Source organism: Rhipicephalus sanguineus, chromosome 1, assembly GCF_013339695.2.
Source record: "Rhipicephalus sanguineus isolate Rsan-2018 chromosome 1, BIME_Rsan_1.4, whole genome shotgun sequence".
Classification (NCBI taxonomy): Eukaryota; Metazoa; Arthropoda; class Arachnida; order Ixodida; family Ixodidae; genus Rhipicephalus; species Rhipicephalus sanguineus.
The window spans coordinates 308,990,561-309,007,230 of NC_051176.1; the positions used below are offsets into that span (position 1 = coordinate 308,990,561).

The following is a 16,670-nucleotide window of genomic DNA, read 5'->3' on the forward strand; positions in this document are numbered from 1 at the left end:
GAGAAATGCTCGGGGGAGACGGGGGGATTGTGGATCACGTGACCGCGATGTCACGGATTAGCGAGTGGGCGTAACCCCCAGCGCCTTCTCGGGGGATACGGGGACCTTTTCCCCGAAAGAACAAACAATCCCCCGACGGTGGGGGATATAGCGAAATTTCGGGCTCTTGTTTGGCCACATTGTTGCACTTGCTCCTGCAGAGAGCGGCAGCGGGTGTACAGTCTGCTGCTGCATGGTCGTCTGCAGCTCGTCGTCAGCAGCTCGTCAAACGGGTGGTGCAAGCCACCAGAGTAGTCTAGTAACACTGGTCTCCCCCTCCGTTTGCCTCGTCCGTGTGAGTGGGGGGGGGGGGGCATTTGTGGAGACTTCTCCTCGCGAGCTGACGTCACTAGGCTCCGCCTTTATCCCCCGAGCATTTCTCCCTCGTCTGAATACCCCTCAAGAAGCCTTCGTTGGAAATATGCATAGGGAAGCAGGAAAGGGTGGAGCGATGAGGAGAGAGGTAGAGAGCGGGGACAAGATTCTCTTTACCCCTTGTGGGTAGTGGTTGGCCAAGCAACCTGACAAAGGAGGCAAACTCGGCAGGGAGGCTGAGTAAGGTGGATAATTGGGCAAGTTGGTAAAACTTCATCTTAACACAGCGCACACACACGAACACAGAAGAATAAGGAAACGACGACACGAGCGCTGAGGAATCTCTGTACAATCTTGCCCGTTGATACCACTCAGAAGATAGAATCGAACAGCATGCTTACTTCAGCCGGGCATACTCCCTGCCGGATGTGCCAAGATGCACTTCTAGCCTTGCACACACACAGCGCTCGTGTCGTCGTTTCCTTATTCTTCCGTGTTCGTGTGTGTGCGCTGTGTTAAGATGAAGGGAGGCTGACAAAGGAGGTGGACGACAGGCACTGAAGGGAGGGGGCGGGGACTGCAGGCTTTGGGTGGGGGGGTATCGCTCCTACCGCACCCCCCTCCTTCTGGATCCGCTGCTGATATATGGCTTCAACGGAAGTTTTGCAATAAGAGCACAACACCTACAAAGGTATGAGCCGTCTGCGGATCCCCTCCAAAGACACCGCCGCACACGTGGCTACGTTTCTGCTTTCAGACATCGCGCGCCGGATTTTATGTGGTGGATAAAGGTCAGCTTAGAGTCAAGTACACCACCTAAAAATGTTTGCTCTAGATACAACGCTAAGCATTGTCAATGAAGTTCAATAACTGGATCTGAGACCAAGACCCTTTTCCTTGTAAAAAGGACTAGTAGAACCTCGTTGATACGTTCCCGCTTGATACGATTTCACGGCTCCTACGCTCGAAATCGCGAAAATTAAAAATAATTCCCAATACAGCTGTGTGTAATATGTTCCGGTTAATACGTTCCCAGAAAATACGATTATTCGGCAGCAACGTTCAGCACCGCGGAAAACTAGGGTCGTATGATACGTTTTCTACTCTGTGGGGATCGAGAGCGTCCCCCTGCCTGGCGCCTCGTTCCCCAGCTGCCGCGCGCGTGCCGGCCGCGTAGCCCGGGCGCACATAGGCACCGGCAATCGCCAAGATGGCGGCCAGGGCGCCTCTTTGTCTGGGCGAGCCAAGCGTCGGCTCCGTCCCGCGCTGGCATGTCCGGGCACGCTACGCTGGCGCGCTGCGCGGGCCTACGTCACAACGCAGCGCCATTCCCCATTGGGCCGCTGGTGACATCCTCCTCTCCTACGAGCTAAGATGCGCCCGACGATTCGCTCGTGGCGGCAGATGCTCTCAGGCTAGCATGAGAGGTTGACGCGCTGCTCTAGCAGGCGGCTTCTCGTTCGTGTGCTCGACCGCTGCCCTTTGTGTGGTAGTCCTAGCGCCGCTGGCAAGCGTACTCGTTCGGTCTTGCGGAGTTCCCCTTACGGCCTGCAAGCCTGTGAGTGTCGTACTGTGCTGCATCTTGGGTTAATAAACCCGTTGTTGCTGTTACCCTGCCTCGTGCGTGGTTTCTGCGCCGTGTCGGAGAAAGATCCTGTGGCGACGGACTTGATCTCGTTCGAGGCGGACGGCTGCGACAGCACGGGGTACGGCCCTCTCGGCGACCCTCTGCTTTCGTTCACCGGGAGAGATCCCTTTTTCGGGGCCCCCTACAGTGATGCGAGCCGCTCGAACGAGGACCACAGTCCTAGCCAAGCCAGTAACGGGCTGTATCAGCTGTTCGAGACTCACGCACTTACGGGCCCGTCCCCGGCGCAGTCTCCGCTCGCTGGCCTTTCCTTGTCAGCAGCGCAGTTGACGGCCCAAACCGCCGCACCCGAGCCTTCCTACCTAGGCCACTTAGGTGTCGGCATGCACGCTCTCACTGACCCATCTTGGTCAGGAGCGCAAAGGGTTGACAACGTCGTGCGCGAGCCAGCTCGCTTGGCCGACAACGTCGCCGCGTTTCCCGACGCTTGCATGCCTCAGACTCGCGTAGGCGACGTTTTCGACGGACGTGGGCCACCGTGCTCCGCTGTCGACCCGTTTGCCAGTCGCGTGAGGCCTCAAGCACCAGTCGGAGCGCAAACCCTACCCTCCTCCATGCCGTGTACTGGCCCTTTTCGGTCGGACGCGCATGTTGGGGAACAGGCGCGCGCACGTTTTACGGCCGCGCCCGCCTCGGAGCAATCACCGCTGCACGCAACTGCGGCGCAGCTCCTAAACGTTCTGCTGGAAGCGGTGCGCTCGCAGCCTTGTGCTTTAAAGGGAGACCCCGAGTCCCCTCAGCCAAGCGTACCGAGTAGCTTAAGGGTACCTCTGCCCGAGTACAGCGGTTATTCGGACCGCATGAGTGCCACAGAGTACCTCGAGGCACTGCACTGCTATCAGCGGGCGATGGGGCTGAGCGACAGCGTTATGCTTGGTAGTGTATTGCCCGTATCGCTGACAGCCCAAGCGGCGCGGTGGCACCGACTTGTCGGCCACCAAGCTCGTTCGATGGAGGAGTTTAGGGCGCTCTTCCGTAGCGAATTCCTTCCTCCTGACTACGAGCGCCGCATGCGTCGCGAGCTAGAGCTCCGAACACAGCATCCCGACGAATCTCTTCTAGAGTACGTCCGGGCTTTGCAGGAACTCTACCTCCTTGCCGACCCTACGGCATCAGACGCTGAGAAGGTAGAGCGAGCCATTCGCCAGGCTCATCCAACCTTCGCCGCTTACCTTCGGAGCGCCCGTTATCGTAACCTGAACGAGCTGGCCTCCGATGCGAAGCGTATTCAGGGCGACATACTGGCGGCGAGAGCCTACCGCCCGCCGCCACCGCCGTCCGCTTCTCTCGAGCCTCGTTGTGCGTGGGCTGGTGGTGACTCGTCACCCCGTAATCCCCCTAAACACGAGGTGGCCTCGGCCGTGAGAGAGCAACGAGACGCGCCGGACGTTTCGGACCGCGCGCTCGACCCGTACTCGTACGCCCGGGCGTGCCCCTTTGCACAGCAGGGCGAACGAGAACGGAACTCCCGTGTCCCAATGCACGAGGGGAGATCCGATCGCGGAGCCCCCCCTGCGGCTGGCGAACGGAGGCCTCCTAGCTCTCAAGGGTCGCCAAGATCCCTCACTTATGGGGGAAATGGTGTCGTCTGCTACCGTTGTCATGAACGTGGCCACACCGCGCGATCATGCAACGCGCCCCACCCGATGCAAGGGCCTGCTCGCCCGTCGGGAAACGGGGTGAGCCGTCGGTGAGCTCCCCCTCGCCGGCGGCTACAGCAGTACGAGAGCATGGGGGTGTAACCCAACCTCTGGCACCGATGGCGTGTCGCGCTGGACATGACTTTCCAGCCACGCCGGCGCCGTTCATCGCCCTTACGATCGCTGGTCGAGAGTTTGCGGCGTTGCTGGATAGCCGGGCTTCGATCTCGCTGTTCGGCGAAGAGGTTATGGCTCATTTGCGCGACCGCTCTGTCCGCATTCGAGCTTGCGACACTGCCTTCCATCTCGCCAGCGGTACCGCCACCTCGTGCGGCGCTGCGCGGTTGGTCGTGCGCTGGGAGAATCGCGCGCGCCGACAGCGCTTCGTGCATCTCCCGGGTCTTTCCTTGCCCGTGATTCTGGGTCGCGACTTTCTCGCGCACACGGGTATCGTGATAGACGTCGCGAGCGGAGGCTACAGGGACGGCCCTTCCGGCGCCCTACGGCCATTACACCTCCCGTGGTCTCGGCTGCCCGTAAGTCGCCGGACGCCACGAGAGAGCAGGAGGAGAGGAGACAAAGCGTGGCCCCCTCGGCCCGCGTCTCTCACTCCGGCGCCAAGACTGGCCCTTTGGTCGGCGCGGCGGCAAACGGTCCGTGCCTACCGCTTTCTCTCGAGCATAGCGCTACCGTGGTGGACGAGGTCTCGGCTACGCCGGTGACCACCCCGGTAAGCAGCAGCTCGGATCGCTCGCTGCCGCCTTTGCCGGACAGCTTGTCGACACATGAGAAGGCACGCCTGTCGTCGCTGTTGACACGTTTCAGTGACATGTTCACGGAACGCCCGGGTTGCACCTCTCTGGTGAGGCACCGGATTGACACAGGCGACGCACAACCGTGGAAATGCAATCCTCGCCCCGTCAGTGCGGCAAAGAGGAAAGCAATTGACCAGGCATTGGATGAGATGATTGAGACCGGGGTTGTCCAACGCTCAAACAGTCCCTGGGGTTCACCGGTGGTAATGGTCCCCAAAAGAGACGGCTCTCACCGGCTCTGTGTGGACTACCGCCGGCTGAACGAGGTCACGAGGAAGGATGCTTATCCTATGCCTAACGTTGACTCGATCGTGGCTGCGCTAGGCGGTGCTTGCTACTTCAGCACCTTGGATGCTAGCCGCGGTTACCTGCAGGTTCAGATGGAGCCGGCTGACGCGGAGAAAACTGCGTTCACCTCCCACAGAGGTTTGTTTACCCGCATGCCGTTTGGCTGTTCTGGAGCTGCAGCTACGTTCCAGAGACTGATAGACCGCGTTCTCGGGGACGCTAAATGGCAACACGCCATGGCGTACCTCGACGACATCGTCATCTTCCCTCGAACGTTCGAGGAGCACCTCCGCCACTTGGAGGATGTCCTCGAGAGGTTGCGTGCCGCCGGGTTGACCTTGAACCCGAAGAAAGCTCAAATAGCTGAGACTCGCATTTCACTATTGGGCTTTACCATCGAGAGCGGTCGCCTTCTGCCGTGCGAGGAGAAGGTACGAGCCATTGTGGAGTACCCGACGCCGGCGAACATTCAGGGCCTGAGGCGCTTTTTGGGCATGGTGAACTACTACCGACAGTTCATCCCAAATTGCGCGGACCTCCAAGCGCCCTTGACCGCACTGTTGAAAAAGTCGGCACGATGGAGCTGGGGGCCAGAGCAAGAGCGTGCCTTCAAGGCTCTATCTCAAGCTCTAGTGGCCACAGCCGATCTGAAGCTGCCCGACCTCAACAGGGAGTTCGTTGTCCAAGCGGACGCGAGCGACCTGGGTCTCGGAGCGGTACTGCTTCAGGAGCACGACGGCGTCCTCCGGCCAGTCGCCTTTGCGAGCCGGTCACTTAACGCCGCCGAGCGCAACTACAGCGTGACTGAACGGGAATGTCTCGCTATAGTCTTTGCTCTCCGGAAGTTCGACTGCTACGTCGACGGTGTGCCATTCGTGGTGGAGACGGACCACATGGCACTCACCTGGCTTAAGCGCTTGCGCGAGCCCTCGGGCCGCCTCGCGCGCTGGGCGTTGACCTTGCAGCGGTACAACTTTGTTGTGCGCTACCGGAAAGGGAGCTCGAACGTCGTGGCCGACGCCTTGTCGCGTGCCCCCGTTCTGGCGTCTGACACTTGTGTCCGCCACTCCCAAGAGCACTCGCACCGAGTAGACTCAGGGGCCCCTGGCTCCAATGGGTCGAAAGGCGCGAACCCCGACGGCGCAGTGACTTTCGAGTCGACCGCCTCGGGTGAGGACGCATACCTGGTAGACCCTGTAACGTCCGCCGGTATCGTCTTCAGCAGAGAGGTCCTACTTAAGGCACAGCAGGACGATCCGTTTTGTCAGCAAATTGTTGACGGGCTCAAAGAGCTGAGCTCCCAAGAGGAGCGTGGCGGTCAAGCCGCCGGGCGCAAACGGACAGCTGGTATTGCTGTCGGCGCCGAGTGCCGGACGCAGACTGGTATTGCTGCGGGCACGTTGGATTCGTATCTGCTTGATGCTGATGGCGTTCTCCTGCGCTATGTCCCATCTGAAGAAGCTCCCCAGGAGTCTTTCAAGGTGGTGATACCCCGCAGTCTAAGGAAAGCCACCCTCGGCTATTTCCACGACTCGCGGTTGGCCGGACATGCGAGTGGCCTTAAGACTTTTCAAAAGTTGTGCCGCTCTGCTACCTGGCCTGGCATGAAGCGTGATGCCCTTCACTACGCCCGCTCATGCCGCGTGTGCCAATGTGTGAAGCCTCGTGGTGGCAAGCCCCCCGGGCTCATGCAGCCGATCGACAGCCAACAACCCTGGCAAGTCGCGGCCTGTGACATTATGGGACCTTTCCCAAGAAGCCGGAGAGGCCATGTTTTTCTCCTGGCTGTCACAGATCACTTCACGAAGTGGGTCGAGCTGTTTCCCCTTCGGAAGCTAACGGCACGCGCAATCTGGGACAAGTTGATCGAGGTCTTTACCCGGCCGCTTTGGCTTTCCGGCGGAGTTGATCACGGACAATGCGTCCTACTTCACGGCCAAGGTGTTTGTGGATGCGTGTGCTGCCTTTGGCATTAAGCACCGCAAAACAACCACGTATCACCCACAGGCCAACCCGACTGAGCGGATAAACCGAAACCTCAAACCCTTGCTGACAGCCTTTGCGCAGCAACACAGGGATTGGGATGCCTGTCTTAACGAGATAGGCTTCTCCTTGCGGTCCACGGTGAACCGTTCAACCGGGTACACGCCCGCTTTCCTCAACTTCGGGAGAGAGCTGCCAACCCCATGGACCGTGTTCTGCGGGGCGGCAGCGCGGCGTCCGCCACAAAAGCCGGCCCGTCTGGCTACGCGGCGGAACTGCGCTCACGGATGGACGCAGCCCTCGACCTGGCGCGTTCCAACCTGGCAAAAGCGCGAGCTGGACAGAAGGCTCAATACGACCGGTCGCATCGGGAAGTGCACTACGATGTCGGCGACCTCGTCCTCAGGCGCAATCACGTCTTGAGTGACGCTGCCAAAGGCATCTCTGCCTCCCTGTCGGCCAAGTGGTTGGGCCCATACCGAGTGCAGACCAAAGTGTCCCAAGGGAGACAAGTCGGCGGTCCAGTTAACGTCTCCGACCTCAAACCTTTCGTTGCCCGCAGCAACGACTTGGGAGGGGGGGAGGCGGTCACGGAACCGCAGGAAAACCGTGAGAAGGCTGGCTCCAAGCCACGCCATCGGTACAATCTGCGGAAACGCACTTAAGCAACCTTTCTCCCACTGACAGGTAGCTGGACTTTATTCCATACCATGACAGTGAATGGAGAATAACCGCTAAGGTGCGGCGGCACACGTCGGGAAGTGGTAGAAGGCCCTCTTGGCCGAAAATACCCTCTGACGTGTTGTCCAAGCCATAACCTGGCAAGCGCCCCCTTTGTTGGGCAGCACTGTCAGGCAGGCACCCTTTTTAGCAAGCCGGCTATGCCGGGGACATTTTTGTCCACTCCTGCGTCGCCCTGTCATCTCCCTGCGCCTGGCTCTACTGGGCCGCCCAGCCTGTCGCTGCGCCTGTGGCCTGCTGTTCTCTGGTCCCTCCAGCTGTGACCTGGTACCCACCTTCTGCCCTGCAGTCACCTCCACCCTGCCTTACCCACCTGGCAGCTTCGGTAGCCACCCTCGGCGGCTATTCCGCCCACTCAAGCTTTGGCCCAGGCCCGAGCGTGGTCGCTCCGGCCTCCGTTCCTGGCTGCCTGCTGTTCCCGCCTGCTGTTCCTGTGTGGCCCCCGTCCCAGCGACTTCCGGCAGTGGGCTGCCGCACGCAACTGGCAGCCACGCCTCGTACGTTCCCGGCTGCCAACCTCTCCAGTCCGGCGAACTTCAAGCGGGCTGGCTGCCCGTCCTTGTGCAGTCTTGCCCCCGTTCCTCCTGGGCTGTGGACCTTCTTCCCGGCGGTGGGCTCTCCCCTTGTGGTGGAACTTTTGGTGGAACTTTTGTGTGGCCATGGCCGACTTTTGGACTTGTACCTTCAGGAAGACGACACCCCCCTGTTGGACTTTGCCCCGTTGGCCAGCCCCCTTGCGGCTGAGCTGACCTTGCCACTTGGCCTCGGACAGCCTCTTTCACAGGCTGGCCTCGGTCTTTAGGAGGGGGGAATGTGGGGATCGAGAGCGTCCTCCTACCTGGCGCCTCGTTCCCCAGCTGCCGCGCGCGGGCCGGCCGCGTAGCCCGGGCGCACTTAGGCACCGGCAATCGCCAAGATGGCGGCCAGGGCGCCTCTTTGTCTGGGCGAGCCAAGCGTCGGCTCCGTCCCGCGCTGGCATGTCCGGGCACGCTACGCTGCCGCGCTGCGCGGCCTACGTCACAACGCAGCGCCATTCCCCATTGGGCCGCTGGTGACATCCTGCTCTCCTACGAGCTAAGATGCGCCCGACGATTCGCTCGTGGCGGCAGATGCTCTCAGGCTAGCACGAGAGGTTGACGCGCTGCTCGAGCAGGCGGCTTCTCGTTCGTGTGCTCGACTGCTGCCCTTTGTGTGATAGTCGTAGCACCGCTGGCAAGCGTACTCGATCGGTCTTGCGGAGTTCCCTTTACGGCCTGCAAGCCCGTGACTGTCGTACTGTGCTGCATCTTGGGTTAATAAACCCGTGTTGTTTGTTGACCTCCTGCCTCGAGTGCCTTTTCTGCGCCGTGCCGGAGAATCGACGAACCCGGCCGTAGCGTCTTTGTTCGCTGCGGCAGTGGAGAACGTCGCGTCCCTTGCCGGTCGCCTCGTAGGGTAAGCGTCTCGCAAACCTATCTCCACAACTCAGAAACTCTCATTCAGGTGTGCAAAAAAAGGTCCTCTCAGCGACGGCAGCTTCTCCGCAGTGCCTTTCCCCCCTCCGTGCTTTCTCTGATTTGCTCAATTGTCCCCTCCGCGTCTCTTCCGAATTGCTCGATCGCCGCTCTCTGTCACCCACGCGGCGACGCGGGCCGTCGAACGGCTTGCCGCGGAAACACACATGCCGCTGCCGCATCGCCACCATGATCGCCACCGCTGCACAACACGCCGCGACCCGTAACCAACGTTTACAGATCTATAAACGTTGCCCAACGTTTATCCCGTAACCACAGCAACGCCGCCATTGTGCCTAGTCAATATGGCCGATAATTTCCCGCACACTTTTCTCCCGGAGCGCAATCGTTTTTGGGTTGCTCCGCCCGGCGCAATTCTAGTCGGCGTTCGTATTTCTCTGGCTGGGCAGTTCTGCCTACCAGCGGGTCGTCAGAAGCTGACAGAAAAGATTTGTTCTGGAAGATATCTAGGAGGTTTCTGGTTATCAGACGCCAAAAACGAGACGATGTGCGCTCGCCGCCATCTTTGTGAGGACTCGACAGATCGCAGTGCGGGCGCTTGGGGACTTCACCTTCGGTTGCCATTACGCCGGGCGTTATCTTTTAAAGCCCGTTTCGCCGTGCGGGATGGTGCGATTACTAGTGGCGGCGAACATACCAGCGCATGTCTCAAGTTAAGACAGAACGCAAACTGATCAGCGCGAGTGTGCGACGTAGTATGCGATAGCCGCGAACAGCTGTCGCTTTCGGGGACGCTTATCACTCTCGCGAGATATCGCATATCGTGTTGTACCGCGATTGTTACGTGCACTGCGAAGAGTTGAGCTTGTTAAGCCTTTAGAGGGGCGGCAGTTTTCTTCACGGACGGGGCGAGTCACGCGTGATCTTTCGAACGTACAGTGGTCAACTCTCATATCTATAACGACGGAGCGTCGTGCTCCGAACTGCACGAGCGACATCTACAGTTGAAAACGGGGCACCTCTGAGCATGCGCAGTCCCACTGATGCGCCTACCTTGCATTTTCCATCGTTGGTTATCACCGCGAATGCAACAACTGCTTTGGCCTTTGGAAGCGCTGTCAACAGTTTATCCCAAAAACAAAAAAGAAAAAAGAGAGAAAAAAAGGAAACGAAGCGAAGCGAACCGTTGTCAGCGCGCGATGAAAGCTATGCTGCGTGTTGATTTGCCGTTCGCGGTCACATTGTCCCAGCAGCAGATTTGCGTCCACTTATAAGTTTATCCATTGTCCGGCGCATTGTCGGTATGATATGATACTGCGAACCGAGAATAAGTGCGCAGTATAAAACACGCCGATCCGGTGATTGCACTCTCTCTTTTTTTAGGCGCCATACGGTTGACAGCGCTTCTGACGGCGAAATCAGTTGTCGCGGCCGCGGCGATATGGTGGCATAGCGGCGATAACAAGGACGGAAATTACATGGCGAGCGCATCAGTGACACTGCGCATGCTCTGATGTGGCCCGTTTGAAGCTGTAGATGTCGCTCATGCTGTTCCGAGCACGACGCTCCGGCGTTATAGACATGAGAGTTGACCACTGTACGTGATCGTATCCCAAATGCGTATGTTCGCGAATATCACTTCTGCTCTTCGGCAAACCTAGCCCCATATTTCCAAGCGACAATGCAGAAAGAACCGACGCTCATGCGGCGCAAAGTTTCGTCTGCTGACATGGCAGTAGCGTTTCTTTACGTTTACGCTGGTTGTCTCAGAGTTCGATTTTGCAATATTCGGGTTGTCTCGGGATTTCAATACACGTGACCACGACGTTATTTTCGGTCAGGATCGGAACTAGCTGGCTGACCTCTGGCGGCCAGCGAGATGCCAGGAGTTCGAAAATCGAAGAGTCCCTCCATGTTTTTTGAGAAATAAATGTTTTTTTGCCCTTGCACCTCAATATGGGCTTGTCAGCCTCAATTTTTACTGGATTCGGATCGTACGTTTTCCCGGATCATACGTTTATTTTCCGCGTTTTTTTCGGAAACGTATCAACGAGGTTCTACTGTATTCAACTTTTCTGTGGGTTTAGCCTGAACCTGTTCTCATTTGCCCGTTTTGATATATTGTTTAGGCTAAGTTGTATCTGCTGCTCGCAAACTTTCAGATTGCATGATCGGAATCCTACTTGCACGTCATCAACATACACGGAATAAAACATATTTCTTGGAATTGATGATTGAAGAGAGGTCATTTTTACAATAAAAAGGGTACAGCTAAGTACGCCACCCTGCGGTACCCGTTTCCTGAATAAATGCTCTTGAAAGACAAGTTCGGACATGGAATGTACGGTTGGATAGGTAGCAATGGTGGATCTTTAGCCTTGTTGGTGTGACATATTTATACGTATAACGTTAAAGGGACCGACAACTGATTTTTCTCGACCCAGTTTTTTACAGCGCGAGAGGAAGCTCACCTCTTGTAGCGTTTATAGCTGCAGTGGTTTATCCGAAAAGCACGTAGTTATTTTAAAAGCAGTATTTTTCGATCTGAAAGGCTCCAAACATGCATGGAGGCTTGCTCAAGCAACATGGAGAATTGATAGCAATGCCGCTAGCCCTTGTGAAAGCTGTCGTTGTTCTGCTTTCGCAGGAGTTACTGTAACTATGCTTAACCACCTTTATTTTGAGCTTTCCAACCATTTTTGAAAATAGCAAGCTGTTACAATGAGATGTGTGGCTTTATACACCTTCCCGGTATTTGTACAGCGTTGTGTGCGTCTGCGCCCAAGGTTGCCTGCACCTGTGTCATGGATGGCTTGTCCAGGCGTTGTTACTCTCTCGATACACGAGCCATGCCAAGTAATCGAAAACGTAACTGTGCATATGCACGGCTGCACCGAGTAGCAGCGCGCGTGATTTCTGAGGCGAAGAGGTAGCAAAACTATGTCGCTCCAAAATCTTAGCGACCTGGAAACTGTGTGCACGTTTGCATGAGCACGCTGAAAAGTTGCTCAAGGCGCGCTGACGAGCATGGGATCATTACGTCACGCGAAGGCAGCGCCACTTTAATGCATACTACTAACGCAGGCCTATATGTACATTATTATGGAATAATACCTTTTAATATAAAGAAACGAACAATATTTCAATACTAACAAAAAAATCGTCGACCGCGTACAGCAATCAACGGTCACGTGGCCGTCTTCATCGGATCATTAATGTTTTTGCCACCAGGGGCGCCACAGGTCATTTTTCGCGACTTTCAATTAAGAAATAAAAATATAAATCCATCTCTCACGAAAAAAACAGGCTTGGTTTGAGTCAGTGCGACGGACAATCCTTACATCAGTGGAGTCAACTCATTTCATATTCTGGGCAGTTGTCGGTCCCTTTAAGTGCAGTACTGAAGTGACGAGAACGGGACATACCTTCACAAGATTTCCCACAATTTAAAAAAAGTGGGCGCTCGAGCAAACATTGGCGTCGCTTTTACGGTTCCAAACAAGCTGGGAAAGTTGTGCAGGCTCAGCAACCCAACTGCTCACAAAGCAGAACTCGCCACATGTGCAAAGAAGGGGTTGTGTACAAGCTCCCCCTTTCGTGTGGGAAATTCTACGTGGGGCAGACGGGGCGGTGCCTCAACGAGAGGCTTAAAGAACACAAAAACAATGTAAAGAAGGGTGGTGATACGTTAACGTATCACCACCCTTCGTTAACGTATCACCACCACAATTGTTATCCACACATTGCAGCACGTGGGGTGTTCGCCTGTTTTTCATGAGTGCTCTGTCGTATGCATGCACAAGGATGAAACCACGCGGTTGATAGTTGAATCAGCTACCATACACGAGTTAGGCCAAGATTGTATCAGCGTACCTTCATTATCATTATCCAGAAAAGAATTGTCATTTCTAGATCCTCCACATTTGCGCATGCCTAATGTCCGCAATTTTCATGTATTTATGTAGTGATCCGGCTCACAATAAATCATTGTTGAAAGTTAGCGCTTGTGTGTGTGTCACTCCCTGTCCCGTCCTCGTCACTTCAGTACTGCACTTAACGTTATACATATGTTGGATAGGTAGCTCTCAATTGTTAGACATGTCCCCGCTGACGCCCATTCTGGACAAATCACGGAGAATCCCATAGCGCCACGTCGTGTCGTATGCTTTTTGAATATCTAGAAACACAGACAGAAAGTACAGTTTATGGACAAATGCGTTACGAATGTAGGCCTCTACACACACGAGGTGGTCAGTTGTTGACCGGCCCTCTCTAAATCCGCACTGATACGGGTCAAGAATGTTGTTTATAGATTCAAGATGATACAAAAGGCGGCGGTTTATCATTTTTTCAAACACCTTGCAAAGGCAACTCGTATAGGGTGATAGCTTATTACAAAGGAGGGGTCTTTAAAAGAGGAACTCTTATGGCTTTGTTCCACGTGAGTCCAGATATTGTTATAAATTGCTAGAAGTGTCATTTGCATGTCTGGGTGTAGGTGTTTAATCATATATATCATATACAATTCTGTCAGGTCCCAATGCAGAACTGTAACATGAAGTTAGTGCAGCTCAGCAGTGCAAAAAGGACGATTACGTAGACTCTCGTTAAACGGAAGCTAAAGGGACCAGGAAAATGTGTTCCATTTAACAGGAGTTCCGTTTACTGAGAGATGAACAGGGGTGCAGAATTCATGTACGAATCCAATCATATCAGATTCAGTTGTTCCATTTAAGCAGCAGTTCCGTTTAACAGAATTCCGTTTACTGAGAGACTACTGTATAGGCTTCATTCTGGTGACATTTACGATCCAGTGTTTTGCTTTCTTCTCTCTCTTTGCATTTCTGTAACGACTGTGAATAGTGCATGGAGCTAGAAATATGTTCGAAATGCTCTCCCGGAGTGTTTGCCTGGTCTCGCATGGTATTTCCCGCGTGATTCACAAGAGGCAATGGTTGGGATTGCTGCCCATTTAGCCTACTCAGACTATTCCATACTCACGGTGTTAGAATAGTTTAGGTGGAGCGACGGCGCATTGGAATGAGGAGAAATCGGGGACCTCTTTTCCTTTCTTGCCGAAAGGAGGCGCGCGCGGGACGGTCCACCTGGCTATACCCAGTACAAACCTGACGCTTCTAACATTCGGCGTTTTAGCGTGTTTAGCAATATCGCAAGGCCCTGTGAGGATTGTGTGGTATTGTAATATCATATACATAAGTTAGATATAAAGACTTAGTAGTGTTCTATGCATGACGATTCGGCATGCGGCGTGAAGCTCATAAACCACCTTCGGCCTCGGCAACACCGTGGCTTAGGCGATCGTGCCCGCATTTGTCTACAAATGTAAATCTGCAGTTGCGTGACGCATGTTGAATTCACCCTTCATTTGCTCTCGAAAGATTAGTTAATGTATTTGCAGTCAGCATCATATAAAGAGCAGGTGTCATGTTAAGGGGCATTTCGCATATGAGATCAAGTGAGCCTTCAGAATCTTTTACTACGAACCGCTTATTTGCAAATTCCGTAAACATTTGCGAGAAGACGGATGCTTTGATGCAATGGAATAAAATAATTAACTCTACTTAGGTCTTTCGGGGCGTGCACTAGCAGGTCACGCGCCTCTCCCACGTCGGAAAATACAGGATTGAAAGAGAACGCAATGAAGTGGGCGACAGCTTGTGGCCGATGACTATGAAGCCGCTCTTTGACATATTCAAAATAAATAGACTGCAAAAGATATATACGTTATGGTACGCGAAGAATTTTGTCACAGTATTGGCACGATCTACGAATTTTACATATTTTTGCCTGAAAAAGCTGCTTTAGCTCGAGTATTGTATGGTGCGGCTAAATTTATGATACGAAAGAATGTTTCCTCACAAGAACGTTTCCTTTTAAATAGCGCTTCCCATGATTTGGTGAGAAATCGCGGATCAAAATGTTTTTCACAAACAAAATTTGTTGTTTGCAACTCGCGATTTTTCCGTGGAATAGCAGTGGCCACATTTTCAAGCGGTCACTATCCTTCGGAGCAGCGAAAAAGCAAATTTGCTCCGTGCACGATTTGTAGCCCGAGATGCATCGCGGCAAAGAGCACTTCTTGCCCATCTGGACAATATAAGTTGTGTAAATAAGGACACGATGAACAAGGATAAGCTATTTCAAATAGGCTAGCATTTAGGCGGCAGGCGTTTCGACTGGCGAACATATGTGCACGAATGGGGCCTCGTCTGGTTTGGCGTGTTAGTTTTAAAGGGGGCAGACATTGACGTCACGGAATATGGTGTCACTCTCAATTCCTGTCATTCCCGAAAGAAGAAACTGGAAAGCAAATGGTTAGGACGCTGAAAAGGAAACGGGCACGACCATTTCACGTTTGTGCACCCAGAGCAGGGCACAAAGTTCAACTACTGCTACTGCAACAAACAGCATGTCTGTGACGAATAACGAGAGGCAGAATCAGAATGGCACATGGTGATTCATGATGGATTGGTCGGTAAACGGACGTTAACCTTCACTACCACGCGCCAGCCAGCACGTGTAAACGTTGCAAAGGCGGCTGAACAACTAATACCGTGGGCGGCTGCTTGAATCCATGCGATATGGTGCATGCACAACGACAACCCATGAAAGGAATTTCTAACCTACCATTGTCAGATGTGTTGCTTTCTTCTTACAAGCATCCTATAGAGAGACGTCCACCTCCCTCACCCCCGCTTTCTTTTTCAGGGAATGCATTTTTCTTTTTGACTAACCAAGTTCGGGTCCGCCACGGTGCACCAGTGGCAAAGGTGCTCGGCTGCTGACCCGAAGGTCGCGGGCACGGTGTTCCGTTGTCGCGGGCACGGTGTTCCGTTGTCGCGGCGGTCGCATTTCGGTAGAGGCGAAATGGTAGAGGCCTGTGCGATGTCAGTGCACGTTAAAGAACACCAGATGGTCGAAATTTCCGGAGCCCTCCACTACGGCGTCTCTCATAATCATGTCGTGGTTTTGGGATGTAAAACACCAGATGTTATTATTAACCCAGTTTGTCGCGGCGGCCTCAACCAATTTGCCACGGTGGCCTTATTTGTGCACGAGCTAAAATATTTTTGAAATTTGTGTTCATTTGTAAACTCATTAACGCTGTTCGCATAAGCTATATTTTCTATGTATTTCCATCTGTTGGCTACCGCCACTGAATTTCTTGAAGTTGTGCATTTACTTTCAAATCAGATTGATATGTGCGGTTACCCTGATAAAAAAGGAACGGGCAGCAGTTGAAGAGTTGTCGCAAATGCAGCTTTGTAAGTGACGCGGCCCCCGTTGAAGGGGCTGACCTGAAGCCTCGATACACCCAGCGCAGCCTGTCGGAAAAAAACGCGAAGCGCGTCCCCATTTTCGGCGAGGAGGCTGCGCGGCGGAGGCGGAACGTCGGTACACCTAACCTATTCTAACACCGTGTCCATACTTTTGCTTCTTGAGTGTACGAATTTATGCCTGAAAGGAACTTCTGCCAGCTTGCCCGCCTTGCCTGTCATCGTGTACGCCTTCCCTGAGATTTTATCTGCTTATACTGAACAAGATTTTCTGCTGTCGGATGTTTGCGCAGGATACCCCATGCCTTAGTTTGTTTCCTTTGCGCCTGTTTGCAGTCACTGTTCCACCAAGGAACTCGTATTTTGCACGAATGACCACTTGATTGTGGAATGAATTTTTCTGCTGCCTCTGAAATAAAAGCGGTAAAATATGTAACGGCAGCATCTAT

General features: G+C 54.2%; 1 protein-coding gene across 3 annotated transcripts in view; it reads right to left on the reverse strand.

Annotated features, from left to right (window-relative positions):
• The window catches only part of LOC119379425 (WD repeat-containing protein 11), a 448,867-nt gene that overhangs the window by 39,845 nt on the left and 392,352 nt on the right, over window positions 1-16,670 (reverse strand). The gene's annotated exons all lie outside the window — the stretch shown is intronic.